Source organism: Glycine soja, chromosome 1, assembly GCF_004193775.1.
Source record: "Glycine soja cultivar W05 chromosome 1, ASM419377v2, whole genome shotgun sequence".
Lineage (NCBI taxonomy): Eukaryota > Viridiplantae > Streptophyta > Magnoliopsida > Fabales > Fabaceae > Glycine > Glycine soja.
In genome coordinates, this window is record NC_041002.1 from 31,070,472 (window position 1) to 31,087,469 (window position 16,998).

A 16,998-nucleotide genomic window follows, 5' to 3' on the forward strand; every position below is an offset into this window, starting at 1 on the left:
GAGAGGGGGGAGCACGAAATTGAAGGAAGAAAAAAAGGGAGAGAAGTTGAACTTTGAGTTGTGTCTCACAAGACTCTCATTCATCAAAGTTACCACAAGTGTTACACATGCTTCTATTTATAGACTAGGTAGCTTCCTTGAGAAGTTTTCTTGAGAAAACTTCCTTGAGAAGCTTCTTTGAGAAAACTTCCTTGAGAAGCTAGAGCTTAGCTACACACACCCCTCTCATAACTAAGCTCACCTCCTTGAGAAGCTTCCTTAAGAAGATTCCTAAAGAAGCTAGAGCTTAGCTACACATACCTCTCTAATAGCTAAGCTCACCTCCTTGAGATGAGAAGCTAGAACTTAGCTACACACCCCCTATAATAGCTAAGCTCACCCCTATGACAAAAAACATGAAAATACAAAAAAAGTCCTTACTACAAAGACTACTCAAAATGCCCCGAAATACAAGGCTAAAACCCTATACTACTAGATGGCCAAAATACAAGGCCCAATCCAATTCGCCTTTCTTTTTTCGACGCACGAGCAGTGACCTTGTAGCGGATAGACGGGCCTACCTTCTTGGAGAAAAAGGTGCGAAACCAGCCACACACAGAGAGCCAGTGCACAACAAACAATTCTTGCGCTGCTCTTTTCACATCTTCGGTCGAAGGTGTCATATAGGTCGGCTAGCATAGCGACAACCGGGATTTCCTTGTGGTTATGATAGGCGAGAAAAACGTCGATCGCTGCCAGGTCCACCAACCCATCCACATTCGGAAAGAGGACTCCTCCGAAAATCAACAGTGCGAGAATATCTATGAACGGGGCCCACTCGCCTTTACCTGCCAAGATTCTTGCTTTTGCCTCCAAATATTTTCTCGGTATTCCAACCACCCCATTTTCGACTTGCTTCCTGTGGTCTAATTCCTGCGCCAAGATTTGGACTATCTTGGAAATTCTAGCTAATGAGGGATAGAACCTTGTGAAGAGGTATGGTTTCCTCCCCCCTAGAGGACACCCTAGGATCTCTTCAAATTCTTCTACCATGGGTGATAGCTGGAAGTTCCCAAAGGTGAAGCACCTCATCGGCTGATCATAATACTGGGCAAGGGAGGCAATATGTAGAGATTTCTACCATGGCTAAGTCCCAAATCTTACCATAGGCTTTGCGGAAGGCTTGCCGTTGAAGTTGACCCATTAATTGCCCCAACTCTCGTAAACTAGTGACCTCTAAGCTCTTGATTTTGACTTGATAGAACTTCTTTTTAAGCGATGGCTTTTGACTTGATCCCATGTTTTACTAAAGTGAAATAAAATCTAGTGCGAATCAAAACTCCGACATCTATCATGGGTGGAATGGATGAATGCATGAAGAAATGCATATGACACAGATGCAATTTACGAATACGGGAGCCCGAGAAACTGTCTCCTTCTTAGATACAACGTCTAGGGGTAGCAAAGTGCCCCAATGTATGTATTTAAAACGGTGACACGGACCCTTCGTTGGTTTGTTTACAGAGGGGATCAAGACAGAACCCATATGCGATGCATATGCAAAAGGCGTAATGCGGGAATGTACATAGTATGACAATATTCACTGAACATAAGCAAAAGGGTATACAATACTTATGCATGGCAGTGTGAAAAATGGCACGCAGCGTATTTGCTCCGTGCCCCTATTTAAGGGACCTATAAGGGAGAGAACTAACTAGGCATTTAGTGATAACCCCCAAGGTAGTCATATCTCTCTTGATGGTTTCTAGAGGTATTATCCCCTTCGAAGAACATGCAGCAGCAGTAGGGACTACTAGCAACAATATGTTTTCAAAGAGGAAAACTCTAGATGAGGGTTCACTGTAATCAAGCAAGTCGGAGACCTAGCATGATCACAGATTCACCTCCACTCCTTATGTTCCTATGAACCCGGGTATAGGGCCCTTTTTCAACTCACAGTGTGTGCAAATAGTGTTGGTGTTTGTGTGCATCAAATGAATAAATATTTACCTCATGCATACATTTTAAAACGCACTAAAAGCAATAAAGAGTTTATATACAGAAGAACATAATGAAGGGAAACCAACAAAGGGAGTCACGGTAAAACATTGCACAAAATTAAATGGCCTAACTCTCTAAAAGCAGTCCCAAGTGGAGTCGCCAACTGTCGCAACACTACCCTTCGGCGGGAGGGCGACGCGTGACTCGCGGGATGCGTGTTCCACGAAAGGAATACGCGCGGAGTCGCCACCAACGTTTATTTGAGGAAAACGTCGGAAAAACCGGAAAAGACGCGATCTACGAACTTTTAAGTGAAAGGTTCGGGAGTTGTATTTACGCACGGGGAAGGTATTAGCACCCCACACGTCCGTCCCAAGGCACGGCAGCATTTAATCGAATGTGCAAACATGACTTTGATTTTTTATGTTCCCTTTTTATGTCTTTATATCCTTTATACCCTTTTTATATTTTTCTCTTTTTGTGGTCGACAAGGGTGTTTCCCTTTGCTCCTACGTATTCCTCAATTGCGATGAGGAAATCAGACCTACGTAGTTCTTTTTTATCAAGCGATTCTTTTTTACTTAAGAGGTGATCATTTTAAGGCGTTGGACCTTGAAAATGATCCATTTTACTTAGTAAGAAATTGAAATGACAAACTTCAAAAACCTATTTTTATGGACGAGCTTGACTAGGCGAGTTGATTTTAGCCTTAGTTGCACTTTAATTTTTAGCCAATTCGATTAAGAATGAGAAATTCAAAAGAGAAAAACGTCCAATTGATTTTTTGCTTTATTTTACTAAAAGGTATTTTTTATTATTATATTATTATTTTACCTCTTTTTGATTTCCAACGTGGTTACGGCACGACCGAACGGTCGGAATTCATTTTAACCGAAGTTCACGGATAATACAATTCAAACGATCGGTGGAAATTTATTTTATTTTTAGGTTAAGCGAGAAATGACTTAAATAAAATGGCTTAAGCACGTCAAAAGGGGGTATAAAAAGTAAATGAAACGAGAATAGAAATACACAAAACACAATATGGACCACCACGGGTACATAGAATGAATCGAAAAGCTTGGTTCGAGGTACTTACCCGTTGAAGATCGAAGAACGATGAAGAACGAATGAAGAACGTCGAAGAACGGTCGAAACCTTTGCGAAATTCCTCACGAAAAACGTTACGGAAACGTTTCAGAAGCGCCTCGGCTTAGATTTTCTTCACGGAAACAATTTTTCCAAGCAAATTCGAAAGAGAGAGAAGTGCCTAAGGGGCTGAACCCTTTTCTTCTTCACTTCCTCCCCTATTTATAGCAAAATAGGGGAGATGGTTGCCGCCCAGCTCGCCCAGGCGAGCAGGGTTGCTTCCTCCAGAAGCAACAACCTTCTGGAGGGCCCAAGTGGGCCTGGTTGCTATTTGCACCCCCATTTTTACTAAGTACACCCCCTGCCTTTTTTTGGTGATTCTTTTTTCGTAAAGTTACGGAAACTTACGAATTTCGTAACGATACTTGTTTTCTTTCCGTAATGCTACGGAACCTTGTGGATTACATAATCATCCCCTTTTTGACTTACGGAATGTTACGGAACCTCACTAATTGTGCAACGATGCTTCCATTTGATTTCCGGTGTGTCACGGAACCTTACGGATTGTGCATCAATATTTTCTTTTGTTTTCCGGCATGTCCCGAAATTTCACAAATTGCCTAATGATGGGTGCCAAGCACCTTACAAGGACCAAAAAAAGGTCGCATGTCATCAAGCAAAGGTCCCCGGACGAAATTAGGGTATGACAGGTTTGCTTTTAGTATTTCCTACTTAGTTAATTATGACTGAACATGGTAATTGTATTTATTTGCTCTTAGTTGTTTATGAGTATGTGTTTTTAACTTAGTTATTTTGATGATATATGACCATTGATATGTATTTAAACTTTATCATATTCAAATTATGCTTGTGTACGTTGTAAAATTATTTATGTATGTTTTATTTTACGCACTTTGGCCTTTTGATGTTGCCAAAGGGGGAGAGAAAATGGGTATTTTAGAAATCAAGATATTACATTTACTAAGTCTTAAATTAAGCATAAATTCAAAAAGAAAGGGGGAGAAAGAGATGAGTGAACGATAAAACAAAACTTGCATGTATTATTCTCTTGATTTCAGGATTATCATCATCAAAAAGGGGGAGATTATGGAAGCAATTATTTCCAAGTTTATTTGGATGATGCCGAAGACTCAAGTCAAGAATCAAGAGTCGAGCAAGTTCCAATCTGCCGGCTTAGCGAGCCATCCGCTGAGCGAACCACTCTTGTGGCTGAGCGTGAGGAAGAATCTGGAAGAAGGATGAGCTGTACACACACGCTAAGAGAGAGCTCATTCTGCTAAGTGCACCGCTTGCATGCATCCGCTAAGTGAGAAGCCGGCCGCTAAGCAGGAATTCACTTATGCACGCTAAGCGAGCCAGAGTTGCGCTAAGCGCGAAAGCACCAACAAGGCCACCTTTTTAAGCCTAAAATCAGAAATGGAAGGGGAGTTTGGGCAATTCTCGAAGCTTTTGCATTTTTAGAGATTTCTAGAGAGAGAAAGGTCCAAGTTCTAGAGAGTTTTGATGGGAGGGAAGTTTTTGCATGTTTAGTTGGGAGGGAAGCTTCCCAGATATGGAGAGCTAAATCCTCTGTTGGTTCTTCCTTGTAGGTACTTGATGTAAATACCTATATATCTATTTAATGATGTTTTATGTGTTCTCTGTGCTATCAGTATGTCATTTTAGTGTGCTTTTGCCTTGATCACGTAGATGCATGCTTTGTTAGGATCATTCAACAGTGGAAACTGGTTTGATTCTTAAAACTTGATAGGACGGGGCTAGTTTATCGTATTGTCATGAGGGATCAGGGTACGGTAACCTAGTTGTTTGTATGTTTGTCTTAAGGTCGAGTTTAGTCCAACAAGAGGAATCAGAGGACAATGCTTGATCAGGCACTTAATTAGAAGACCAACACGTTGTCTACTCATCTTTACACATCATTAGTCACGTGATTTTCCTTTTGAATAGTTAGTTTACATACTTGTTCATAGTCCATACATATCTTTTCATACTAGACACCTATCCACTGAATATAGCTTTACCAAGTAACACAAGTTCCCTGAGAGTTCGATACTCGGTTCTTACCGTTTTATACTACTTGCGCGATCCGATTCACTTGCCGGATTCGATCATGCCTCCAATATCTCATCCACATCCATCACCCAACAATAGTTGACTGAAATAATAGGAAGTCTTAAGGTAAAGTGGAGGAATAAGATTAAGGAAGAAGTCAGGAATGAGATTGGAGAGGAAAACAAACGAAGTCTAGAGATATTGAAATAGGAGTTGAAGGAGGCCATCAAAATTGAGATGTTGCAAAGGGGATCACAGTTCTCACCACCTATTGAGCGAAATATACATGTGTTAAGTGCATGCATGAGAACAAAGGGGAGCAATGCTGAAACTATTGTGAACCCATCTGGGGAAGAACATGTTGCTCATGTGATACCGACTATGGGGTTGTATGTGCAACATCAACATTCTACACAGTTGGTGGCCTTTGGAAAAATATAAGCGAGGGTCTACTATACACAGCATGGCGTATGCAGATGATTTCGTAAGGGTTAGTGTTGAAAAAGTTATTGACGGTGACGCTGAAGTCTCGTTGCCGATGTCAGAAATTCAGTATGTCAGGCAGGCCCTTGACATATTCATTGCATGGGCAACACCTCTTGTAAAAATGGTATCAGATGAGGTATTTTTGTTTTTGTGTAACAAAAATTAATACATTCCTACATATATATAAATTAGTTACTAACATTAGTTTAATTATTATTTTCATTAACCATATAGGATTAATCTATTACTCCAAATAAAGTGACTGAAGCTGTTCAAGGGTTGAATGATGTTGCTATAGATGACCCCTTGCGTGAGTTGATTAAGAGCCTGTATGACATTTATGGGAAGCTCGTTTAGTTGGTGTGGGATGTTACTAAATTTGGGATTCCAAATGTAGATGCATCCTTGTTCTTAAATTATGATGATGTCAATGATATAATATCAGGCAACAAATGTTTAACATAGTTATACTACAATTGTGGCTGATGTAAGTAAATTCCATATCATTGACTATTAAATCCATATTTGTGCACTATATACATCATGTTAACTTTTTTTTAAATGTTCAAAATAGGAATATGGATGAATGGAGTTTTAGCTTGGGTCATGGATTGATGTATGGATTCCTTGAGCCTCAGTCAATACACAATGCAAAGGATAGATGTGGGCAATGTTAAGATTACATCGAAGGATGGGTTAAGGAATCCCAACGAGAGGTGTACCTAGGAGCTTATTTGAATCAGTAAGTAATACTTATGGTATTCCAGTAAAGAATGTTTGTGTTATTCATACATAACTGTTGTGTCGAATTCAGTGCCCATTGGCAACTGGTTGGTTTGTATCCTACAAACAATGTTGTCGTGTGGTTCTATTCGTTGCATAAGAAGCCTGATGTTCATATAAAAGCTGCAATTAACAAGTTAAGTTTCATATTTTAAGTCATTTAATGTATTTTAAACGTGGATACGTAAATAGTTTTGTCCTCATTTATACGTCCAAATCTTTCAATGCAGTGCATTTAAGACATTAAAGACTACTTTTGATGGAAAAATTGATCAAACTACACCCCAGTGGATTGAAGTGAAGGTTAGTCATACCATTAATGGTTATTTGCTACTGATAATGTTGTTTAACATCTGAATTGTAAGATTGAATTATTTTTCCCATTGAATGTAGAGTCACGTTCAAAGCGGAGGCTATGAGTATGGCTATTATCTCATGCATTGGATCTGGAACATAATCAGCGAGAAGTTGAAGAATGATTGGACCATGGTATATTTACTATCCCCAAAAGATTGACTTGAGTAATTCTTTTTATTCCTTTTTTAAATGAAAATGACTAATTACTTGTTTTTTTATAATTTGTAGTGGTTTGGTGATGGCACACCCCTAGAAATGGAGACCATGACAACATTACGCAAAAAATGGGCAGCATATTTTTTAAGAGTTAATAGCATCCAATGTAGAAAGCTTTAGATGAGATCCGAAGAACCATTTTAGTGTTTTTCATGTATTTGTTTAAGTGTTATAAACAATTTTGTAGCTATAATGACTATTATTTGAGTATAAAAATACATATTTGTTTATTTCATTTTGGTATGCACCAAAAGATTTGGAGAATGCATTGTATTTGCAATGGGATTTGCGTCGATAGGATATGTGTTTTTTGTGCAACTGAGCTGCCCATTTTTGCAGGCGTTTGGCAAGGTATGGACTTCGATTCTCCTAATGATACTGAAATATGTTCATTCTAATACGAGTCTGCAAATTCTACACAACCACTGGTTACATTAGGTGATGTGGGTCACCTTGGAAATACTTTTAGGAGCCTTCTTTCACAACTAGAGATGTCATAGATACTGGTTTATGCTTGGAGTCTTGACCCAATGGCTTCTAGTTTACTGATTGTTTGTGTTGGTAAAGCAACAAAACTGGTAGACAGGTGATTAAAATACAAAATTTGTTTATGTTTCAGTACCAATTAATGATGCCTGTTTCACTATCGAGTGGTTTTGTTTTGGTTGAAATGTTTAGATTTGAGCATTTTTTGTTTCTGATATCAAGGGATGATTAAGGGTTATAGTGGGGTTTTCCGCTTGGGGGAGGCTACTTCAACATGGGATGCTGATTCACTAGTGAGTTTTTTTTTTTCTATGTGTAAGTTTATGAGCCAGAAAAAAAAATTTACTTATGTCCACCAACTAGAACTACATAAGTTCATATATAATCAGTTCATGTATAGGATCAACTTAATGAGGTAATACTTATAATGGAAAAGTTTAGATGTTCTTACTTATACACATCTTTAGTAAAAAAATCTTCTGACTAATTTTTTTAGTTGGTACATAGGCTGAAGGTAACTTAAAACAACAAAATCTACCAGTCAGTCTAAAGAGGCAAGGTTAGCTCGAGAAAGGGTGTTTCTTAAACCAATAAAATGTTCCTAATTGCTTATTATAGATGCCTAATTATTATTCCCTAATGATGCTCAGGTCTGTGCTAGATTGTCATCCCGTCTTCAAGAATAAAAATCTGAAAATGCACAGTTGGAGGAACTTCTCATTTTAGAGGTGAAGCACCATCACTATTTCCTGTTAAAGGAATAAAAGGTCTCATTATATGCTTCAAATGAAAACATATTGATTATCGTATCACTTAAATTAATTCTAAATCCACAGAGAGAGCTGAGTAAATCATATCAAGCTAACATAAAATAGCTACAGAAGGATTTGTATGAGAGTACAAGGGAAGTGACCAGAGTTGAATCAAATATGGTTAAGGCTTTGGCTGCAAAAAAAATGCTGAAATTGAGGCACCTGTAAGTTCTATGGATGCTGTTAAGAGGCAAGCTGCATTGTCAGAAGAAAATCTAGCTTCCCTGTAGGTTCCTGTTACTTAATTTATTGATGAATGTCTTGCAATATTTTATTTCCTCCCGTGCACCCACTGTTTCCACCTAAACTATATTCTGTTCAAATTGCTTTGATTTTGTGGAAGCTTTTTGTTTAATGAATAATGAACTTGTTGGATTTTGTTCAGTGTTGGCATCATACATTTTTATGCACAATCTTGGCTAATTGTGACATATTGATTGAAGTTTAAATAATCCTTTCTCCAAGTTGGTCTATGAATCTTAACATCTAATTTGTATACTTTTATTGTTCTACCAACAATTTTTGCCACTATCACCAAGATATATACCACTACTTTCTTTCAATACATACTATGCTTTTCTTGCTGCCCGTGTTATAGCTATAAGATTGTTATTGATTTGTGGTTTGTGTGTTAGTCTGTATGTGATCTCTGTTAAAATTTACTTGCTTATCAGAATCAGGGAATCTATTTACTCTATGAATCATTAAAATATTTGGCTATTGTAGACTTGTTGTGCTGGGCAACATAGTGATCTACCTACTTCAGTTTCCTTCATTAATTTCTTTCATTAGTGTTGGATTAATTGTTTAACTATAGTTTGTACTTTAAATATATTCTAATGCTGGAGTGTTATTTATAATTATAGCCTAGGTAACATTATTCATATCTTACCTGGCAAGCATGGAGTCAATGATGAGAAGTTGAGAACTAAGCGAAACAACGATGATGCAGGTAATTAGATTCTATAGTGACATGTAAGATTACTATAATTATACAATGATGAAGTTGTTTGTATATTAAAACTGTTGTTCTTCCAGGCTCTAAGAGAGGAGCTAGCATCTGCTGAGCAAACAGCAGAAGAAGGGCATGCTACAAATAATGCTACCAAAGTGGTCTCTAACTTGAATTATTTATTTGTCAAGTTTCTGTGTTTTGCATTATATTTTAGTGATTTTGTGATCGTAGAAAAGGCTGCTATGGAAAGAAAAGTGGAATTGGAGCACAAAGCAGTTGAGTCATTCATTACGCTTACAAGGATATAGCTAATGTAAGTGTCATACCCTAACTTCGTTCGGGGACTGTCATTTGCTAAAATTTTCATCCTTGCAAGCCGAATTGAGCTACTTGACACCAGTTGCCGGGCAATACAAAAGGTTTTTCGACGTTTTAAAAAAGAACATGAAAATACCTAAAGGGGAGGGCAAAAGGGTCATTTTAAGGCTTTTTCAGACCCCTGGCTCGCCCAGGCTAGCCTTTGGCTTGCCTTGGCCACCAAGATAACTTCATGGTGAAGTAACCAGCTTGCCTGGGTGAGCAAGGTTGCTTTAGAATGAAGTAAACAGCTCGCCTGGGCGAGCTGTCATGATCCCAAGTGGCTTGTTTTGCTATAAATATGCGTTAAGAGGGGCTGAGAGAGAGGTCCAGAGGTCCAGCATTGAGAAAAAAAGGAGAATAGAAGAAGGAAGAAGAGAAAAAGAAGCTAAATTGCCGCCAAATCACGATTGTAATCGATTTCCACATCGTTCTTTGGTCGTTCTTCATTCATTCTTCGTTCGTTCTTCGTTCTTCATCTGGTTAGTGCTTGTCTTTAAGGATTTGAACATGATTCATGGATCCTTAGAGGTCCTCTCTATTGTTTTGTGCATCTTCATCTCCATCTTCGATCATCGGTAATCTCTTTTCTTTTGTAAAGTAAGTTTCAAATAATCATTAGTGTCGCAAGTTATCATTAAAAAAGGATTAAAGATTAATAAGCAAAAAATAAAATTAAAACCAACTCATAAACTTCTTCATTTCATAAAAAAATATCAAGAGGTCGTTTCACGGTCCAACGCCTTAACAATTCTCTCCTCTCATAAAAAATCAAGAGGTCGTTTCAAGGTCCAACGCCTTAACGACTCTCTCCTTTTTTCAAAAATCGAAAGATCGTTTCAAGGTCCAACGCCTTAAACAACATTTGTTCGTAATTAAAATATATCTTTCAAAAAATATAAAAATAATTTAACACACAAACTTTCAGACTTAAAGAACTACGTAGGTCTGATTTTCTCATCGCGCCTAAGGATGCGTAGGAGCAAGGGCAATACCCTTGTCGACCCCAAAAAATAAAAAATATAAAAAGGGAAAATACATAAAAAATATAAAAAAGGGAAATACATAATTTTGAAGTCATGTTTTGCACACTCGATTAGAGGCTGCCATTCCTAGTGACGGGCACGTGTGGTGCTAATACCTTCCCCGCACATAAACAACTCCAGAACCCTCATTTTCAAAATCCGCAGACCTTCGTCTAAGGTTTTTCTAGCGTTTTCCTCATATAAACGTTGGTGGCGACTCCGCTCGTTTTCTCCCTTGGAGAAAAACGCTTTGGCCCATCTGTTTTAACCTTTTCGCACTCCCGCCGAAGGGTAGGTTGCGACAGTTGGTGACTCCATTGGGGATTTGTTAAAGAGTTAGGCCATTTAGTCAGTGTGCAATGTTTTTATCATGACTTCTTCTTTATTTATGTTCCCTTTTCCCTTTTATCTTTTGTTTTGTCCATATTTGTATATAACCTTTGCTATGTTGTTGTGTTTGTGTATCGATTACATTGATAGTTAGAAATATTTTTACAACGCACATGGAACCTACACCTCGCACACACATTGAGATATTAGGCCCTATACCCGGGTCTATGTGAGCCATAAGGAGTGGAGGTCGATCTATGGTCATGCTGCGTCATTTAGAGTTTTCCTCTTTTAGTGATGCATTGTCGCTGATAGTCCCTATCGCCATAATATATTACCTAAGAGGATGATATCTTTAGAAGCCAGTAAAGTTACATGAAACCACCCTTGGGAATTACCACTAGAAATGGACTTTTCAATCCTTTCCATTAGGTTCCTAAATTAAGGGGCACATAGCAAACTCACTCTGGCTTGTTCCTTGATTGCATCATGCACCTCTTCATGGCATCGTAATGGACATATCATTCTTGTGTTTTATCATCTATCATATTCACGCATTGCATTTGCATAAGCCATTGCATTGTCATACATCTTCATTTAGCATGCTTTTGTTCTGCCAACTGCATATATTTTATTCGCATGTTATGTGCACTCATGCATGATCCTTGCATTTTCCTCTGCAAAAAAAAAAAAAAAACAAAAAACAAAAGAATGTTTACACCACGTTCTTAGTCACATGTGGTGCGTACCATGATGATAGCTATAAACAAACCATGTTTGGATTATACACTCATTTCTCTTTTTTTTAAACAAATGATGATTGAAAATCATGTGAATATGGTACCTAATGCATCGTTAACTAGGAAATGATGGTTCTTTGGGCATCTCATGTCAATCTCATAATTACATGTGTCATGCATAGCATAAGTATGCCCAAGTCATTCATCTCTATGATATGTTGTCGAAGTATTGACGATCAAAATTGCTATTCCTTGGATTATGGGGTTGAAACAAGTACATGTTTTAAGGAAAGTTTCATCAGGTCAAGGTCAAGTATGGAAGTAACTAGCTTGCAAAAGTTGGGGCAGAAGATGGATCGAGTTACATCGCTTCTCTGTCTACTTCTAACACATGATTAAGCTAAATGATTTACTAAAATTAAGGACTGTTGATGATGGAAGCTTGCTTGTGGGGCTTCTATGGAGGCTGGATCTTTGAGCTTCAATGGGGTCCTTTAATGGTGATTTTCCACCATGGAGATGCAGCGGAAGACAAAGGAAAAGAGGTGAGAGGAGGCGCCATCCATTAAGGAATAAGCCATGGAAGAAGGAGCTTCACCACCAAGATGAGCCTTGGATAAGAAGCTTGGAGAGGATGCTTCAATGGAGGAAAAGAAAAAGGGAGAGAAAGAGAGGGGGGAGCACGAAATTGAAGGAAGAAAAAGGGAGAGAAGTTGAACTTTGAGTTGTGTCTCACAAGGCTTTCATTCATCAAAGTTACAACAAGTGTTACACATGCTTCTATTTATAGACTAGGTAGCTTCCTTGAGAAGCTTTCTTGAGAAAACTTCCTTGAGAAGCTTCTTTGAGAAAACTTCCTTGAGAAGCTAGAGCTTAGATACACACACCCCTCTCATAACTAAGCTCACCTCCTTGAGAAGCTTCCTTAAGAAGATTCCTAAAGAAGATTAAGCTTAGCTACACATACATCTCTAATAGCTAAGCTCACCTCCTTGAGATGAGAAGCTAGAGCTTAGCTACACACCCCCTATAATAGCTAAGCTCACCCCCATGACAAAAAACATGAAAATACAAAAAAAAAGTCCTTACTACAAAGACTACTCAAAATGCCTTGAAATACAAGGCTAAAACCCTATACTACTAGAATGGCCAAAATACAAGGCCCAAACGAAGAAAAAACCTATTCTAATATTTACAAAGATAAGCGGGCTCATGCTTAGCCCATGAGCTCAAAATCTACCCTAAGGTTCATGAGAACCCTAGGGCCTTCCCTTGGATCTCTAGCCCAATCTACTTGGAGTCTTCTACCCAATGCCCTTGCGGGATAGGATTGCATCATTCCCTCCTCCTTGGAAAGTATTTGACCTCAAATCCCGAGGTTCTTCATACTCTGGGCTCCTTCCCTCAACACCTGTAAAAAGAACAAAAACATATGTATTAGTGGTGTTTGGTATGTTGAAGTAAGGTGAGGTCTGAAAACCCATTTCCTGGGCATCTTCCCATGAAAGAACATGGTTTCTCACCAACTCAATGAGTGGTGCTACAAGTATAGAAAAATATGGGACAAACCTTTTGTAAAAGTTTGTTAAGTCATGGAAGCCCCAAATTTTTTTTATACTTGGTGGAGTGGGCCACTCAGGAATGACCTTTATTCTCTTAGGGTTCATGGGAACCCATTGATCACTATTTGAAAAATTAAGAAAAGTAACGCAATAAAACATACCTTTTTCTGTATTTTCATATTGATTATTCCTACCAAAAAGTATGACAAACCTAAGGTGTCCCATATGAGTACCTAAGTTTGTATTGAAACTAAAAATAAGAACAAACCTACCTAATGGGTCCCTATGTACACACACCATGAAGATGTTAGGTGTACGAGTGATTTTACAAAAGATGGATGCACCACTCAAAACATTCATCATACCACCTATTTTAGGGACTTGGTGCCTAATAATACCTATTTTGGGCACCAACAAAGCACAAGGATTTAAGCTCTTGCGGACCAAACCCTCATCCAACAACTTCTTTACTTGAGGAATAAACTCAAGCCCAAGAGGTGTGGCAATTCTAGCAAGTGCCTTTTTACAAAAGAGAAAATGTGGAGGTTGTCTAAGAGGGAAAGTTTCTTTAATGTTTGTCTTTATTGTAAAATGAGTTTCCTTCTTAGCTAAACTCTTGGAGGAGACACTTACCTCCTTACACTTCTCTTTAACCACTAATGGTTGTCCTTCTTCTTGGGGGTAGATTTCTTCACTAGATTCTTCCCATTTTGCTTTTTCACTTTCACTAGAGGAAGGTGAAGTAGTAGCCTCATCTTGGCTACTATAAATGTCTTGGCCCCTCATAATCATGATTTTTGTGGTGGGGCATTGAGAAGTAATGTGTCCTCTTCCAAGACATTTAAAGCACTTTATAGAGCTAGTTTTCTCTTGCATACTAGCCTTAGGGGCTTGCTTTTCTATTGTCTTCCCCTTATCATCTTTGGGCTTAGAAGGTGTCACCCCTAAGATGCCTTGACCTTGGTCTTTCTTTGGATAAGAGTGAGAGCCATAAGATTTTGAAGTAGGCTTCTTTTTAAGTTGTTGCTCTACCCTTATTTCCCAATCTAAGTTAGCCTCTACATTTTCCTTCCCATGGAAGTATGAGAGTTTAATGTTAGCCTCTTGAGGCTTTCTTTCCTTTTCTCTTCTATGGGAGTGAGGTCTAAGATGTGACCTATGCCTTCCTTCATAATAGTCACAAAGTTCTTCACTTAGGCTTTTGCAAGAGTTATGACTACTATAGGAGACATGTTTTTCTCTTTTCATTTCTTTCATTATTTTTCTTCTTTCTTCCTCTCTTATTTTCTTTCTTTCATCTTGACTTATTTCTTCCACTCTTTTTTTTCCCTTTTCTTTTCTCTCTTTTTTTTCTTTCCATAACTTGAGGGAACTCAACTCATCTAAGATTCTAGATAAAGGGTCTTTATGACTAGTACCCTTGCCATTAACACTAGATGAATGATGACTCATGTTGGTTCCTAAGTTGTGGTTCTTTCTTGTTGGAGGTTTGAAAACAAAAGGTAAAAGAAACTATGGTTGAAACTAGCCAAAATAAACACTAAAAGAGGTGTGAAAGATAAGGTAAAAAAAAAAACTAATTGGTAAAAGGAAAGCTATCTAGGCGGTTTGACAATGGAAGGTAAAGGAAATAAGCTATGAAAGTAAGCAAGAAAAGTAAACTAAGTGAATCCTAAGAGTGTTTGGATGACCACATCAAGGTTCCCAACAAAACACTCACTATCCTAAGAAAATATTGCCTAAAATTATTACACACAAATGGAAGTTTGGTAACCTATTGGAGGCTCCCAACACACTTCCAATGAAAGGCCTTTTTGTTACAAAACTTGAAAGCAATAAAGGTAAGTAAATTGCAAATTACAAAATTACAAAACATCCTCAATTTTGGTGGTTGTTATCTCTTTGGTGATTCACTCAATTTGGAGTGCTTCTTAGTCCAATAGCTCTTAAGGTGGTTGGCCCCCTGCTTCTTGACTCAAATTCTTCAAGGGATGGCACCAATCCTCCTTTCCAATTCCCTATATGGCAACTCACAAACAAGGAAACAAAGAGACAAGCAATAACCAAAGACCAAAAAAAATGAAATGAAAGCTAAACCAATGGAGTTTTAACAAGACAATTTTTCAAGGATTACTCAACAATTAAAGCAATGAAAAAGGACATAGAAGCAAGTTAGGACTCAGAGAAACTTAGAATGGCTCTAGTGTAGAGTAAAAAAAACTATATAAAAAAAAGACTCAACAAACCTCTAGCTTTGGCACTTGTTTTCACAGTAATTTTCAATTGAAATTTTGGAGCTAAGATTGGTATAACATAGGCACCAATTATAGAATAAATTTTGAGCCAAAACAACAAGCACACTTCCCTTTCACTTTTTTTTTTCTGGATATTGATTTTTCTGCCAACTTGTGTGATTTTTCTTATTTTTTACTTTTATCCAAATCACTTGTTTCTTTTTTTCTAAATTTTTTCCAGATGTCTAGAAAATTAAGTAAAAAATTTCAGCTCAAAATTCGAAGTAACCAATTCTCAGTAATTTTTACAAGTCTGTATGTCCAAGCTGCCAGCACCAGCGATTTGTTTCTTTAAGCATGGTATATTGATTGCCTTGGGCTTACTTTCAACCTTCCTATGTATGTTGAACTCACTAGGATTGTTTACCACTGTTTTAGGAGTTCAATATTCACTTAGGATCAACATTTCAGCCAGCAATTCAATCACCAAAACTCAAATTCACAATAGACACAATCATAAGGAAACCTAAAAGTTCAAGAAAAGGTTCACAATCAAAGACTCTCTAAGAATTTTGCATGAACATGATAAGGACTAATTAACATGAAAGATTTGACTCAAATCAAATAATAGGTTAAAATAATTTCATACACTCATGAAGCTAGAGCTTAGCTACACACCCCCTATAATAGCTAAGCTCACCCCCATGACAAAAAACATGAAAATACAAAAAAAAGTCCTTACTACAAAGACTACTCAAAATGCCCCGAAATACAAGGCTAAAACCCTATACTACTAGAATGGCCAAAATACAAGGCCCAAACGAAGAAAAAACCTATTCTAATATTTACAAAGATAAGCGGGCTCATGCTTAGCCCATGGGCTCAAAATCTACCCTAAGGTTCATGAGAACCCTAGGGCCTTCCCTTGGATCTCTAGCCCAATCTACTTGGAGTCTTCTACCCAATGCCCTTGCGGGATAGGATTGCATCAGTTGACGTCCATGTTTTATTTCCAGTTTCTCTTTAACAATATATGATGAACCATGTTGTTTTAATGAAAATCTAAATTGATTCGACCCTATTTCTGGTGTAAAATTTGCAATACTTCAACAATGCATCATTCTCATACATCCATGCTTTTCATTGGTTGCGTTGCTCATTGCATTCTTTCCTTGAAATCAGAACTGTAATCATTGTTATCAAAAGGAAAGAACATTCTTTACGACGCCTTTACCAAATGCGTGCTAGAGCTAGAGTAATGGGTGAAATACATGAGGTACAAGAGCGGATGAAGGCCGACATGGAGGCCATGAAAAAGCAAATGGCCATAATGATGGAGGCCATCATGAGTATGAAGAAGATAACGGAGGTCAATGCGGCTGCAGTTGCCGCTACCAACGTCATTGTTGAGGTTGATCCGACTCCCCCATCTGGCCTCAACCAAATAAATCATCCAACCTTGGATATGGTAGGTCAGGGAGGAAAAAAGTTAGGAAGTATGGGTGGCCCCCTT